This window comes from Haliotis rufescens, unplaced genomic scaffold (assembly GCF_023055435.1).
Source record: "Haliotis rufescens isolate VD_foot unplaced genomic scaffold, xgHalRufe1.0.p SCAF_7, whole genome shotgun sequence".
Lineage (NCBI taxonomy): Eukaryota > Metazoa > Mollusca > Gastropoda > Lepetellida > Haliotidae > Haliotis > Haliotis rufescens.
This window is the reverse complement of record NW_025964361.1, coordinates 11907671-11914450: the sequence shown is the minus strand read 5'-3', so window position 1 is coordinate 11914450 and position 6780 is coordinate 11907671. Positions and strand designations below refer to the sequence as shown.

The 6780-nt window shown below is 39.4% G+C and overlaps 1 protein-coding gene across 2 annotated transcripts in view; it reads right to left on the bottom strand.

Annotated features, from left to right (window-relative positions):
• LOC124114845 (ankyrin repeat domain-containing protein 50-like) overlaps positions 1-6780 on the bottom strand; it is an 80265-nt gene that overhangs the window by 43054 nt on the left and 30431 nt on the right. The gene's annotated exons all lie outside the window — the stretch shown is intronic.

Here is a 6780-nt window from a genome sequence, read left to right as displayed (position 1 = left end):
ATGGGTATTGGAGGTTGAAAGTGTAACGCAATATTTTGCAATGCACTAGGCCATATGATTGTGATACGTCTCACGATATATTTTAGAATTCTAAATTTTTAATTTAGGTGTAAACTGAAGTTCATAAATGGAACAAAACAAGATGCTGGTACATGTACAACATAATATTTACTCATTCAATAAATACGCAGCCATCTTGGGGCCTTGATGGATTCTGGCTCCTGGGCAGCGAAGGCATTTGGCAAGTATATAACATTAAACACATCATAAAAATCTAAATTTGAAATCACCCGATATATACACATGAAAAATGATATTGTGAGACGTATCGTGGAAAGAATGAACCTTAATTTAGGGATATACCGGTAATATTGCACACCCTTACTAGAAACTCACATCTTTTAGCATAATGTGGAAATTAATATGTTAAAAATAATATCTAATATAATTCATCCTTCTCAGATACAATCATAGTCCAGGAACATAGTAATCCTGGTTTATTCGATATGATTGCTCCAGTAGAACATGCAGATGAACCGATTCAGTTGCATCAGCTTTGGTTGTTTGCACCCATTCTGCTCAATCTTTTCAACACTTGTGAATTTCATGGCTAAACTGGTACCAAATACCCAATCCGTTTCAAGGGGGATCAGGTGGACACAAGCCTCAGATGACAGATAGTACACTGATGAGTGGCCACTGTGGTGAGAAACAGTCTGGCTGAATTAGTGTAGGATCACACTTCAATGATGCACTGTTAGGGAAGAGTGCTCCCGGTTGGGCAGGACATGCTTACGCTTTTCACGAACACCTGGTGTCATCACTGATTATCAGTGATCCATTCACCTAATTTTCATTGCTATTTTGCCTTTACAACCAATGGAAATTGTTTGGCAGATAATTGAGACTGGCTACTTTTTGGCATTGATGTTTCATATTTACTGCTTAGACACATTATAGACATATCTCCTCAAACAGCTGTAAACGAAAAAAAACCTACCTCCTCAAAACAACTATAAGAGATCTCTCTGTTAATATACCTTGGCTACAATTGATGACAGTATGCCTTTAATGTACACAGCAAGCCTGCAAACCACGAGTAGGCCTGCAAACCACGAGTAGGCCTGCAAACCACGAGTAGGCCTGCTAACAACGAGTAGGCCTGCAAACCATGAGTAGGCCTGCAAACCACGAGTAGGCCTGCAAACCACGAGTAGGCCTGCAAACCACAAGTAGGCCTGCAAACCATGAGTAGGCCTGCAAACCTCAAGTAGGCCTGCAAACCACGAGTAGGCCTGCAAACCACGAGTAGGCCTGCTAACAAAGAGTAGGCCTGCAAACCACAAGTAGGCCTGCAAACCACGAGTAGGCCTGCAAACCACGAGTTGGCCTGCAAACCACGAGTAGGCCTGCAAACCACAAGTAGGCCTGCAAACCACAAGTAGGCCTGCAAACCACGAGTAGGCCTGCTAACAAAGAGTAGGCCTGCAAACCACAAGTAGGCCTGCAAACCACAAGTAGGCCTGCAAACCACAAGTAGGCCTGCTAACAAAGAGTAGGCCTGCAAACCACGAGTAGGCCTGCAAACCACAAGTAGGCCTGCAAACCACAAGTAGGCCTGCAAACCACGAGTTGGCCTGCAAACCACGAGTAGGCCTGCAAACCACAAGTAGGCCTGCAAACCACAAGTAGGCCTGCAAACCACAAGTAGGCCTGCAAACAACGAGTAGGCCTGCAAACAGTGCTGGTGCATTTAGATGAGAAATATAATTTGATTTACTGCAAATAATTAGATGGCCATGTTACCAATAATCACATTAATCTTGAAACCAACATTCCTCATAAATCATACCAACAAATCAATATTCATTTAATGTGCAACTAACAAGATTAGCATATATAACACAAGCAACTCCAGACAAACCTAACCAGACAGAGGCATGCTCACTTGCTCAAAGCTAGAAATTAGGAGGAATTATCATACTGCATTTTTCGTTGAATATTGATATTAAATATTGGTATTAATATATTGATATATTGATACTAAAGACTTTCTAAAAAATATGGAAAGACATATCTGGAAAGGGCTCTTTAAACCTCTAAACCTGGTAAATGCACATGTCCTTGTGATACACCCTTAACCCTTAGGGGCGATCATCTCCATACAAACCCTTAATCCTCCTTGGGACATAGACATTACAGTAACTAAACAACAGTGTAATACAAACACTTCCTCTTTCTCCCACTATTGGTCACACAGACCAACAACCCCTCGAAAAAGTCGAAAAATATTTTTTAACACAAATTTCCTCCCTACCACCTGTGTGTGTATGAACTCCTTGCTAAATACCTAACATACCATGTACACTTCACTGACCGGAAAACATCAATATCCTCCTCTAAAATTTCAACACAAATATTGACCAACCCCTACAAGTATTCCTCCACGTTCCCTTCATAATATCATAATAACATGTTCAAACATATTGACAGTAATTGGCTGAAACAGCCCAAAATAAGTGATGTTGGTAAATATCTGCTTCCTAGGTGCCCACCGCCCTGGTCAAATGCTCCTATAATGTTGCTATCACATGGCTAATGTATGTATTATCTACAATGAACACAGCATCAACATGTCAAGGGCTTCTATCAGTCTGGCTCCACTGTGTCCATAAACTGTTAGAGGAGAGCAGTAACAATTGGGTGTCTAAATAAATATGACCCATTTTGTGTAACTTGCTCAAGCAATTGTAAATTGGGCCTTCATTAAGGCAACACTTAAAGTAATGTTTTGGTTTGCGGAATTGAAATACATGTATAAACAAACCACAGTTAGAATGAAAAATAGTTTGAAATTAGTTATATTTGTCCAACCACTTTAACTTTGATGGATTTAGAAAACCAAAAGATACAAACTACGAAAATCTAACAAACCCTACTGTTGACTTTTGAAATAATTGATTAATGTGTGTAAACATTCTCGTCACAGCAAAACAATTGTGAAGAGAAATACATAAACATGTAACTGTAACAATATTAATCACCCTGCACAAAATTAGCATTTATACTACATATCAAACCATCCTAAAAGGATATTTAATGCCATCCAATAATGCCTTGTGCTTCCAAAGCCTGATATTATTACCAGATTGTGTCATTATTAGATGCGGACACAGTTTCAGTTTCAATTTGTTTATTGTTTAACACCGCACTCAGCAATATTCCAGCTATATGACAGCGGTCTGTAAATAACCAGACAATCCAGTGATTGATGTGATGAGCATTGATCCACGCAATTGTGATCGATGATATGCATCAACCAAGTCAGCGAGCCTGACCACCCGATCCCATTAGTCACCTCTTACGACAAGCATAGTCGCCTTTTACGGCAAGCATGGGTTGCTGAAGACCTATTCTACTGTGCAGACACAGCAATGGAAGACTTTCACACCTTGTAGTACTCTGGTTGACGTCATGCTGCTTCCAGCTGTAGTTATGTCCCACGGTGTCAGGTTAATCAAGATAAATATATTGCAAGTGTTTACGTGGCACTGGATTGGCTTACCAAGCAATTATTTTTCATTTACATTTCCTTAAACTGCTCAAAAAGAGACCATAGCCATTAATTGACAACTGTTTCCTGATTGGCTGATCACAGAATGGGGCCTGTGTTGTATTATTGCCATGAATGATGTCACTGATTCCCTATTGTTGTCTACAGTTTCTTAGTGTTAATAAATAATAAGCAGTCTGTGAAATAAATATTCACAGTTGACACATTTTTATAAGAACTGACTTCACGAAGTCAGTACAAAGTGTGGTGGGCTGTCCTTGTTACAGATGCTCTCCAACATGGGTTTGGCGCTGACAAGACAACCAAGAATCAAAATCAGAGTGAATCTTTGATTTGAACCCTGACATTCAAGGGAGATAACTCTTATCAATGGTCCCTCGTACTGGGCCCCAGTGATGAATTCCTAACTCAGAATAACTGTAACAGTTCAAACATATGGGACAGAAATATCAAATAATGGCCCGGAATATTTTCTTTAACTCTAATAATCTTAGCTTCCTACAGGTCCTGGTACTATCATGGGGTGGGGGCTGTAAACAAATGGTAAATAATCGAGTCTGGGCCAGACATGTTGGTGATCAATATTTAGCACTGTTCCACGCCGTTGGCGTACGATGACCAAGTGTCTCAGTCTGACCACCCAATTCATTCAGTCTCCTCTTTCTACAAACAAAGCTAACTTGGGACCTCATAATTCTGAACTTGAATTCCAATGGGGGAGGTTTACTTGCTCCAAACTTATTAACCACAAGCAGACAAGTTACAATATATAACCTTTTCATGTATTTATAACCAAACTCTCCTCTCTTTTTCAAATTTTTTCTCATAAACTAGCCTCCACATTTTTCTTGCATATAATGACTCAGTCTAGCTTCCAAGGCTTGTTTAATGGAACAGAATAATTGCCTGATGTTCAGGCAGTAATTGTGCCGTAATAAAAAAAACAACACATCATGCGTTGGTGTTCGCAATTTGATCTGTAGTATTTTTAGAACCTGAATGACATTTCGCCATAAAAGGAATTGGTTCTTTAATCCTGAATCAAAGACAATGTGGGAGGAACCTAAAAAACATGGCACATGACTTCTAAGCTGAATAGTGTAGTTTTGCAGAATTCTTATAACAAGGTAACAGACTACTTATGTTTTTATACAGATATTCCTTATACTCCTTGATAAACCTAACTGAATACTTATTTTCTGGAAGTAAAGCATAAAACATGACTCGGAGATTTTGGTTAACATAGTAAACTCTAAGGGAAGAGGTGACCGAGAAAAATAAAACTGAGAGCGCTAACCCAAAGTTTTACTAGCAAGTTCACTGCTGCCAGACCCCCGTAATAAATCACCCTGTGACCCCTTAGTAGGGTACTCAGGTCGGGTGGGTCCTGAGTAGGACCTGGGTACCCAAAGGACCACACAGACCTGTGGTTGTAGTCACAATGACATCATATATTGTTTGATGACAATAACAATAAAACTCCATGGTTACACACACAAGTCGCTTAAGTTTGCATTTCTTTCTGAGTATGCATGCATTCCTTCTGACTTAGATATGTCTGAGTAAAGATAAAGCTTCAGTCAACTTCAGTGTATGTATGATCAGATTGTTTCATATGTGGTGTAACCAGTTTTTGCCAGGGCTCCAGTAAAACAGTTCCCAATCAGACATTTTGCACCCAACTCTTGAGACCTGCAACAGGTACCTGAGTAGGGTCAGGTAATAGGGGGTTGGATCATCAAGTCTTTGAGGTCGTCTTAGCACTAGAAGGAGCATGGGATACCATTCAAATTTGTCAACTGCCACCTACGCAAGACACATGCAGAAAACAAGACTCCAACTACAAACTGGTGTCATCACCAACCCCAGACACAAATACTTTGAAATTTGTAACGTCTCAAATACAAAACCACAGTCTGATAACCAACAGATATAAATTGCCGTGATTCAATTCTGTGATAAAAGGCGTATCCATTGTTCAACAAATGATAAAATATAGCACAAAAAACTATCACACCATAGAGAAGACATTTGTCCGGATGTGGTTTCACGGAATGGATGTTGAGCAGTGGATGATATATATATCCTTGGGATGTTCTTGACATTGAGCACATTGGGAATGGATAGTGTTACCCAATTTGAAGCTTGCACTCTGGAACGAATTGCCTTGTGGAGAGGGGGAGTGGGGGAGTGGGGGAGTGGGGAGGGATCTGACACACTGATCCATCTAGGGGACATCACACTTTGGGTAATAAAACCTGAAAAGGACTTTTGAATTTGTTTCCAGTTATAAACCAAGGCTCTATTCTTTCTAACAAGGGACACAAAGGGGCCTCCCTTTTTGTGGACAGATATGCTTTAAATTCAAATCAGCTTGAGAGCTAGAATCCTTAATGAACCACTGATAGCTTCAAATTTAAAACAATTGCAAAAATGAACATGAGCATGTGGCTCACCAGATAGGAAGTGAGGATGCACATAGTCCATGTATTAGGATGCAGTGTCTTGTTACTGTGGGTCATCAGTGTTGGATAATCAGGATTGAACAATTTTTGTTTGTTTGCTTGTTTGTTTGTTTGTTGTTTAACGCTGCACTCAGCAATATTCCAGCTATATGACAACAGTGTAAATGATCATGCCTGGACCAGACAATCCAATGATTGATATTATAAGCATCCCCGTGTCTGACCAACCAATCCATCAAGTCGCTTCTTAATACAACCATCAGAGGGTGCTGGGGACAAATTCTAACCAGGATTGTCCACTGGGGTTGTAGCAGAGTAAACATGCATGGTAATAGCACAATAAACATGCATGATGATAACACCATAAACATACATGGTATAGCACAATAGACATATATGATTTATAGCACCATAAACAATCACAGTGGTGCCATTCCACAATCTCACATTTCTCAATTTCACATTTTAGATCATTTAGACAATAAAAATTGTTTCGTTTCACATGCCCACAGCCCCAACAAGTGCAGCCGAAAAATATGAATTAATAATAAATAAATATATTTTATGTCTATAAATATATGTCTCCACTAGTAATGTAGACCCTCCAAAAAAAATGCTATGTATATAAATTCTATGTTGATATCACTATCAGCGATTAAAGGAGCCAGCTGCAGTTTTAAGTCCACAACAGAATGATTTTCCTTTAAATGAATATATGACTGACATAGCTATCTATTTTTA